Source organism: Semicossyphus pulcher, unplaced genomic scaffold, assembly GCF_022749685.1.
Source record: "Semicossyphus pulcher isolate SPU_LCO1_2020_fin unplaced genomic scaffold, fSemPul1.0.p SCAF_8, whole genome shotgun sequence".
Taxonomy (NCBI): domain Eukaryota; kingdom Metazoa; phylum Chordata; class Actinopteri; order Labriformes; family Labridae; genus Semicossyphus; species Semicossyphus pulcher.
In genome coordinates, this window is record NW_027211759.1 from 22,257,261 (window position 1) to 22,266,853 (window position 9,593).

At 41.5% G+C, this 9,593-nt stretch overlaps 1 protein-coding gene across 2 annotated transcripts in view; it reads right to left on the reverse strand.

The window, feature by feature from the left end:
* The window catches only part of osbpl5 (oxysterol binding protein-like 5), a 44,285-nt gene extending 36,014 nt beyond the window's left edge, over positions 1 to 8,271 (reverse strand). For both annotated transcript variants that reach the window (XM_069686220.1, XM_069686219.1), the window contains exon 1: positions 8,106 to 8,271. The gene's annotated coding sequence lies outside the window, so the exon portion shown is untranslated. The remainder of the gene's footprint in view (positions 1 to 8,105) is intronic.
* Positions 8,272 to 9,593: the final 1,322 nt, after the last annotated feature.

The window sequence follows — 9,593 nt, forward strand, 5'->3', positions numbered from 1 at the left end:
TACAAGGAATTTGTTTTGGTGATTTTGGTGCAGAACAATTAACACAAAACTAGAATAAAAATAAGAAAATCAAATCATGATGATGATGATACAGAAGATGTTTATGTAGGCTAGTATAAGAAGCAAATAGCCCTGTAGAAAGAAACATTTGTTGGGCTACAAAAACAAAAGGACCTGTAGTGTAGAGAAGCGTCTTATACATTTAACTGTGTTTGCCCTGTGCAGCTTTACATACTCTGCTAGCTCCAGCTAAATGTAAAAGGTGTCTGTATTGTGTCACTCTGGTGTGTTGATTATGAAAATGCCCTGCTCTACGCTGCTCTCTAACAACCTTTTTAAGTCCTTTTTGAGCTTTTTTTTCCTGCCAAAATCTAATCATGAAAATAGATTTTGCTGTTAACTAAATGTCCATTGTCATTAGTCTTTACTTGATGAAAAGCCCAACGTTCTGCATAATTAATAATATTAACCACGGCTGAAAATTCATCTTCATAAGTGAACTGTGGCGTTGGATGGCCTATTTAAATAAGGCTGTGCTCCCCAGGTTGTTCATTAAATGAGTAAGGTTTCTTTTTCCAATGCACTGCTGTACATTCACTCCTTCACAATTTACATATGATGGGCCTGTATAGAAATGTTATATTATTGTTAGCCTCAGACAAACAAAAGCAGAGTATTCCTCGCCAAACTGATGGACTTCCTCATTTAAATGACTGCTTCACATAGGATATAAAGTGGCGTAGTCATTAAAACACGACTGTGTTCGTTTCTGTACACCTGTTGGCTGTGTGTGGAAATGAATGACGTGATTTGAACGACACTGATCACTAAAAGAAGCTTTTATGTTAAATCCCAGCGGCAAAATGTGAGCAATCCTGCATCAACAAAACTGTAATGATTCTCTGACATTTTAGAAAAATAATCTTTCCGTACCGAGAGTTAACTTAGATGACTATTTCCTGTCTGTGTATCCATAGAGAGAGTACACCAAGAAGTGTTTATTGAAGTATAAAAGAACAGAAGCTGAGGGGATGTTAGAGGCAGGAAGACACAAACTCTGGAGAGATGGAGCAGAGGGAAACGCTGCTGCAGAGGTTTAAGAAGTGTCTATGAACATGTTTGAGTTCTTTTCTGCACGACACCTTGCCCTGTCACTGTTGGGAACCACCATTACCCATTACCAACAAAACAAACAACTGCCTCTATTGGTGAAGGTCAAAGCTCAAAACCGTTTACAGCAACCTTTGGTAGGAGGTTTTGAACAACTGTTTGAGTTGTTCAAAAAAATCATTGGTTAGAGTCTGAATTTTTCACTTAATCCATAAAAGTGCTTCAATAGTTTTCAGAAACCTTCCCTCCTGTTGCTCTCCTGACTCAGAGCAGTTGTTTGGGTGTTGCTCGGCTCTAAATGTGTCTGTTTGTGTCAAATTCCCCAGGTTTTTGGTCCCACTTCCACCAGCTGACACTCAGCTACTGACCTGCCCAGCTGACATCGCTTAAAGCTGATTGGCTGATGCGACTTGTTTAACATTCTCAAACCCCCCCCCCCCCCCGCCACAAGCTGAGTTGCAGGCAACCCCGTCAGTGTCTCAGCTCAACTGTTTACATGCTGTTGTGAAGCTGCTTGGCAAAGGCAGCCTCACCTGAGTGTCACAAGTTTCCTTTGGGTGTCATCTAACGGGGTGCCACTCTCTCCTTTCCTTTGACCACTTTGTCGGGAAACCAGAAGCACACACTACACCGCCTTATGTTGACATTAGCGTTTAGCAACACAGCTGTGACGTTACTTTATTAGTTATCAGCTGATTTGTCTGTTGCCAATGAAATGCCCTGACATGAAAACAACAGCAGGCAGATGCCAAAATTAGAGCCAGTCTGACACAGTCTGCGCAGAGCTCCATGACGACCCTACAAATAGGTTTTCATCAGGCCAATGATAAAACCATGACGTAATGAATCCTCTCAGCAACACCTCTTTCATAATAAATGTATGTCAACATACAACAACCCTGCAGTGAACTCGACACAGACGCTGCAGCTTATCCCTTGAAACTGCAGATTATCTGCATTTGACATCGGGGGTTACACAGTGCCAATCATTTCAGGGACTGGACGAGGTCCCTGTGCATGGCCTGCCACTCAGAAACAGCTTTAGAACTGAGATCATGACATGGACATACTGTACGTGCCACTGCTTATTACTTGTACTTTGGGTATATTGTTGATAACTGCACAGGAAAGCATCAAAACAAAACGTACACATTATACACGAGCATAGCACAGACAGGAGGCATCAACCCCTCCGTTTTGCATCATCTAAAAACCCAAAATACGCAACCATCTCTTATACACACAGAAAACTATTCTTCACATCATATAGTTTTGTAGTATTTCCATTTGCATTCAATTTTGTAACTGTATATTTCCACCAAGTAAAAACATAGAGTCCTGAGTAAGGATGCACACAAGCAGCAGCAGCTCCATACATTAAGCTGGAGGTGAGTGAGAGGTGGATATCGATTGCAGAGGCGCTAGATACCGTGAGAACACTCCAGTCGCCAATGCCTCTGTGAGAAGAAGAGCAGTGGATCTGTAAAGTCAAACCTCGCCTATAAATACACAAAGCAACTACCCAGCAGCCCAGGAACAAACGTCAAGGGGTCAGGCAGTTAGTTGCAAACCCTAAATTAGTGTGCGTGTGTATGTGTCAATCTGTGTGATTGATGGATATTGATAACAAGAGACAGACAAAGAATGAGGAGTTATGAGGTACACAGTTTTTTTTTTCTGTTTAACGATTTGACATGCATGAAACAGGTTGTCAAAGTAAAGAAAATGCATAAAAATAGAAAAAATATTAATAAACTATTGAAAAAAATGTTGTTACAAGTGACCCCACTTAAAGCGTTTAAGACAGAAAAACAACCTGAGAAAGATTAAAATTACCAACACACCACAATCTGCATTGAGGTCTCTAAGAAGAATCCAGCTTCCAGTTGAAAGTCAGACTGAGTCATAATGTTTTCAGATGTCTTAAAAAAGTTACTCTTTGTCTTTGCCTGACTTTTGAAATGAGAAATGACGAAAGCTGCTTCCCCAAATGAAGGTCTGTGACTACTGTCAACATTACAGGATGTTATAATGCTGGTGCCATACAGAACAGCTAACACAGAGCAGTTAAAATAGAGCCAGAGGGGATTTGCATCTTGAGACAGGTGCAACAACATTCACAATGTTGTAATGTGGCTTTTGTTGTGTGATATCTGACAAATTATGTGTCCATGTGGCTAATAGCTTTAAACGTCTCACTATGTATGCATGGAACCACACAACAATACAATATATGTCACCTTTTGTGCTGTTTTTCCCAATTTAATGATGCAACTAAATTAGTAAATTATAAGTTTCCTTCTGTTTTTAGACATAAAGGCCGTCTTACAGCTGTAAAGTGACTTGGGACAAAAAAAACCTCAAGACTATGGGAGGGGAAAGGCGTATTGGCACAAAGGAGTCTGCTAAAAGTGCGTTTGCTCTCTGGGGGCAGAGAGACAGATTCAATATGGAGCAGTATTAGCCTAGATTCCCCCACTAGATGTCGGGGAAAGCATTTTACTCAGGGGAGCTGGTGCAGCACCGAGTCACTTATCAAACCTCGGAGTAGGAAGTTTCCATTGTTAACAGCAGTCAGAGTTAAACTTATAGCGTACAAGGCTCAGTATCTTTTGGAAAGTAGAAGGAGGAATTTTCACTCGTCACATACTGTCACTCAAGTATCCCTCATTGAGGGTAGTGACACTATCTTTCTGAAATATAGCCAGCCTATAGAGTACATTCAGAACATTTTTCCCACCTTGCACTGGGTGTTTGGTATTTTCTCGGTATAATTCCAAGATTGGCTGGCTGGTTTTACCTAAAGGTACTCATTGTTAATCAATTCTTCTTGGTGGCTTCACCTCGTCTTGTAGCTGCAGCAATCAATGGTGAGACTCACCTAGTGCAAAGTTAAATATTCAACAGGCAGCAGAATTTACATGACGACATGACAACAACAAGTCAGAAGGCCAAGGACACACCAGTTACAGCCTGCATACTTTTTCAGGAAACATGACAGATACAATGGGTTGGGCGATGTGGTGGTAAATGGTTTAAGGACTGAAACATAAGCTCAACATTCAGGATAGATTCCAGCAGAAAGGTCTGCTTTGTCACATGCCATTGTACTCTCAAAATGTTGGTTAAATAAGAATTTTAAGATAGTGTATCTGTCAGTGGCTTACATATTCACAATTTAAATACTGTAAAATTTGGTGTATAAGAAGCACTATTAATAATTTTTTTTCACCTAAAAAGTGAGCTGCGTTCCATATACCGGTGCACAAGTATAAAATGCAGAGCAAGGTATTTTATTGTGTTACGGTATTTTATCCAGGCGATGGCGCTATTCAGTTATTAAGTGGTGATGTCACACCTCCACATTAAACTGTTTCCAGGTCCAAGCTGCTACAATGTCTCCTATTTACAATATGTCGCAGTGCCGTTTAGTGTTTTCCTCGCCGTTTAAAGCAAGGAAAACTATCTTGATTTGTGCTAACGCTTCATCACGGCCGAAACCAACAATCAAAGTTACCGTAGGCTGCCAGCTAGCAGTAGCGGCTGGGTTTCCACTAGTGTATTAAGTTTGGTGGCCTCACAGTCTAAATTTACCACCCAACAGGCCTTAGCATCAGAGGGTTTTTTTTAAATCATGTATTTTTAAAATGTTTTTTTAAACTACACTTACAGTGGGCGGCTCAGTTGGAATAAAATGGCTGGAGAGGTCACCATTGACTGTGAGTTAAAGCATGAATGCACTTAAGGAAAAAAACAGGTTTGAGATCCATGCTCTTTACCGTTACGGTGGGTAGAATTAAGTTTCAGAATTGCCACTTGAACTATCACAAGGTCCAAAAAGCTAAACTGATCTCCGACCTTTGATGACACCACCAGGTATCTAAATAAAAGGGAGCGGTGCTTTTTATACGCCTGGTGGTGTTATTAATATTTAAAAGCCTGAAGCACTTTTTGGCTTGGTGATTTGGGGGTGACTGTGGCTCAGAGTTAGCGCAGGTCAGCCACTAATACGGAGAGAGTGGTAGCTCCCCGGCTCCGCAGTCTGCGTGTAGAAGTATTCTTGGGCAAGATACTGAACCCTTTGGTTCTACCGAAGGCACAGCTATTGGTGTGTGAAGATCCTAATGGGCAGGTTGGCACCTTGATGACAGCCTTTGCCATCATTGTGTACATGTGTGTTTGAGTGGGATAAGTGTGACATGTAGCGTAAAGTGCTCTGAGTGATCGGAAGAATAGAAAAGTCGCTGTAAAAGTGCAGCCCATTTCCCATTTACAATTGATCGCTGGATGGCGCTTAGTAAGTGCTGGAAAATGGAGATAGCTTTTGACCATTTTGACGTTTTTGGTGTCTAAAGATTGTTGCCAACAGGTCTAACATCTTTTCTGGGGGGAGCCCTGTATTCTCATAGTGAATCGTAAGAGATTAGACTGGACACGAGGGGAGAGATGCAGTCTTACTTAAGTCCCCAGCTGGATTCAAACCGGGCACACTGCAATTTAATCTTAAACCCCTACAGTAGGTCACCAGGACTCCTTTGGGGGGCTTGTCCTATGGGGTCATGTGGTTGTACATGAGTCTTTTTCCACAGCACAGCATGAAAGTTGGGACATCTGTTGCTGAGTCTTCCTGCTAGAAAAAGCAGCGATTAAAAAGAAGAAAAAAAAAGAAACGCCACTAACCACCCACATAAACAACTCAAACAGCTCTTCACATTCTCACCACCGTTTTCTCTCTCCCTTTTTCCTCGACTACTCTCTCTGATGTGTCATTCAGGGCAGAGCAAAGCCACAGTTCTAGTTGATAGGCTTAAAACCAACACCATTAAATATCCCCACCTGATTAGTGCAAGGTAGACTGTCACATGGCACGAACTGACTTTGGGTGTTAACCAATCAGCACTGAAAGCCTCCCATCATTAAAAAAGCTTAAAAACTAACTAAAAAGGAGAGCATGGAATAGATGTTGATTTGTTTGATTACTGAGGATTAAGGCTCAATCTAATGAAGGCCATTGGAAAGGTATTTTTAAAGCAGCACAGACTGATTAAAAGCAGAGATGCACCGTCAGAGTGGTGTCTGTTGTTATTGATCTCATGACCTATTTCCAGCGGCCACGCACTATCAATGACCTTCAAATGCCTATATGTTACCATCCCTGCCGCTGACACCACTTGCAGCCAGACATTTTGCGGTCACTCAATATGAGATCAATTTTAGTGCAGTGCCAGCTGATAGAGAATCTGCACAGAGGATAACAGACCTTTAATATTTAGTATAACCCAGTTAGAAGGGTGGAGTCAAGAGAAAGTGAAGACAGATCACGGAAAAACTAAGGACAGCAGGACTTTGCAGGGCTTTGAGAAAAAAAAGAGAAAGTGAGGAACAACAGACAGACAGTGAAACTATCTTTTCTCTCTCCAAAATATCAGCCGACTTTCACTTCTAGCTCTCTGGTAATCATTTCCTCTTGTGCTCACATCACATTCTGTTGAGATTTTTTTTTTTTTCCCAACGTTTGGAGCGACACATTCCAGTAACCCTTTTAACCATTAACTAAAGTGCACTTCTGCGCTATTCTCCGACTCAACATAATACCACAATGATTAAAGATGATGAGCTCTTCTATCTTTGTCTGCAGTGGGAACAGGAAGGGATGGGTGGCGCAAAGTGGCACTGTACAAACTTCACATTTAGTCATCAAGATCAAATATCACAAGAACAGACCGACCCATACTGGACTTCTCATGCGGATACAAATGTCAGTTTTAGAGTGAAGGATCCCTTCTATTGGCATTTTCCAATGTCACTGACCTACATATTTATGGAGCAAGACTTAACTTTTCTGTTCTCTCTGGTTGATGAGCTATGTACTGTAATGGTGACACTATTTATTAATTAACTGAAAAGATTTAAGGATTTCTGTACTCCAAATCTGTTGTTTAGCTACCGACACATATTGTGATACTTGTGATTGCTGTAAGTAGCAAATATAGGAAGATTTATCGGACTAGTTCTCAGCACAAGCGCACAAAATGTTTGAAGAACATTTTAATCACATTATAAACCCTGTGTCATTAAAAGAAAAATACTCAGCTTGTTTTTGTTTCATCTGTTACAAAAATATCTCTCTCTGCAGAGGAGGCTGCTGTTGACAGTCATAATTTTCTGGGTGTGAACACATGCCAAAGGTTAGAGCTTTGGCTTTACACCAGCAACACTGGAGTTGAAGCATGCTAAGGGTTGGTGCACTGCACGCTAGATATTTAACATTACCTTTGAATTATTCATAACTGTACACTGCATTTTGTCTTAAGGTTACATATCGCATGCAACATGTCGTGCCCTGTATGTCAGTAGGACTCTGCATTAGCATCATGATTCATTGGAGTAATGGAGGTCGTTTGTACAGTAAGTACTATTTATCGCTTTGGTTATTCCCCCAGTGACAGCTCTGCCCCATGCGCTGTTATAAAAAAAGGTAATCCATTTTTATTGAATCCAATTCATTGTTGAACTTGAAGTACGTGACAGCAGGAAGGCAATCGATCACACAGAGGTAAAAGGGCTGCTTGTCAACACCCTACACATCGGCTAGCTCCATGGTTGCCATGCAAACCAGTGACAGCCAAGCCGCAGCCGCCGCATGGGGCACGGTCTGCTAACGTGGAGATGAGGGTTTACTTTATGTAGCTAGCTTGAAACGTTAGCCACTACCCAGCCAGACGCCACACCAAACAGACACAGATAACGTTAACACCACCACTGACCAAATTCCTTCAATTATTGTGACGTTTCAATGCTCAAAAAACACCGTCTGTAAAAATCAAATCCTGTTCATTCCTCCAGTTAAAGCTACGTGAGCTTCGCTAGCTGTTAGCGTAAGTTAGCACATTTAAAAAATACTCTAGTTGAAGAAACGTTCGCTAAAAATAGCAACTTATCTTCCTCGCCGTGTTGGCGTGGTGTAGTAAGACAGCAGAAAAATGTAAACTTACTCTGTGTCGACCAGCGAGGAGCTCATACAGTTGTTTCCGAGCTTACTTCCCAGTCCAGCATCATAGCACGGTGCTGAGTGGAGAGACAGCGGGGTGACGAGGAGCAGCACGCGGGCAGTGGCGGACGGTAAGAGTCGGCTGAAGGAGAAGTTCCTCCGTTTCAACATGGAGAGTGTGGAGCGGACTGGATCCTCCTGCTGCGGTTCATCTGGTTGCTGCTGCTGCTGCTGCTGCACGCGCAGCCCAGGCGACACCTGTGGCCGCAGCAGCGTACAACACCTGCTGCATGGTACTGTGCTGCAGATAGGAAACTACTTTTTTTTAACAGCAAAATATTTTTTTGTCTCACTTGATTGACTCTTATATTTGCTGCCCTTAATACATCTCTTTTACTTTTCAGTATTTAATTATTCTCAGTTTTTATATTTATACATTTCTGCATCTGCCAATGGGCCACTACAATAAGACCAGACATGATATCAATTCCACTACAGGGGAGACTTAATGTTCTCTGCAATTAGGTGGAAAAAAACGTGCCGAATATATCGGTATCGAAATCAAAAAGGGGTTGGAAAATATCGGCATATCGGATATCGGCAAAAAATCCAATATCGTGCATACCTAATATGAGCCCTTTTGTTTACAGAGAACTAATCAGGCATTTACAGCTTGTCAAAATTACTTAAATAACTTACTTACTCATATTTTTTTTACCAAGTGATTTCATTATTTGGATCTTCTTCACCCTTTCTGTTGTTAGCAGTGCGATGGTGAGTATTTTTCCTGTTGCACACAAGCTAAATGCCCATAGCTTTACTGATCTAAACATAGTTTTCAAATGATGTTCAGCTCAGTGAGAGCTGTGTAATGGCACAAGTATTTTGCACCCCAGGCCAGGCATTAACAGCTAAAAGTAGGCTTTAAGTGTCAAGTCTGACAACTTTACAGGTACTAACCAAAGGTCAAGGCATGACCCCCCCAAAGCTAAGAATAGTGCGGCACAAATCCTCATTGTAGACGGTTTTATATATTTTTTTAGACAGCTAAAAAAACAACTAATGTGGCTTCCATCAGCAGCTGAAATACCCCGGTGTAATCCATTATGGTGGATTTACCATCACATAAGCTCATCATTAAATTTGGATCACCGAGTTATCTTTTGTCCTATTTTAATTTGTATTTGCAGGTTGGCTTGCTCTCACAAGCTCCAGCTTTCTGTGCACTGTTTATTGAAACATAGGAGACTGGAGAGAGGCGTTCAAATGCAAAATCTTTTTTTAGATCCAACGTTTGCATCTGAGACATGAAATAAAAACGAGGAGGAGGAGGGGTGGAGGGCAGAGATGGAGGAAGTGGGGGTGGGTGGAGGGCAAACTGTATAAGACGTGAGAAATATAAGGTTTATTGAAGCTGACATGCCAACAAATTCTGATATTTTCACCCTGCCAGGACTGCCCCCTGTACTGTGTGGAAATGACTGCCCTTAAA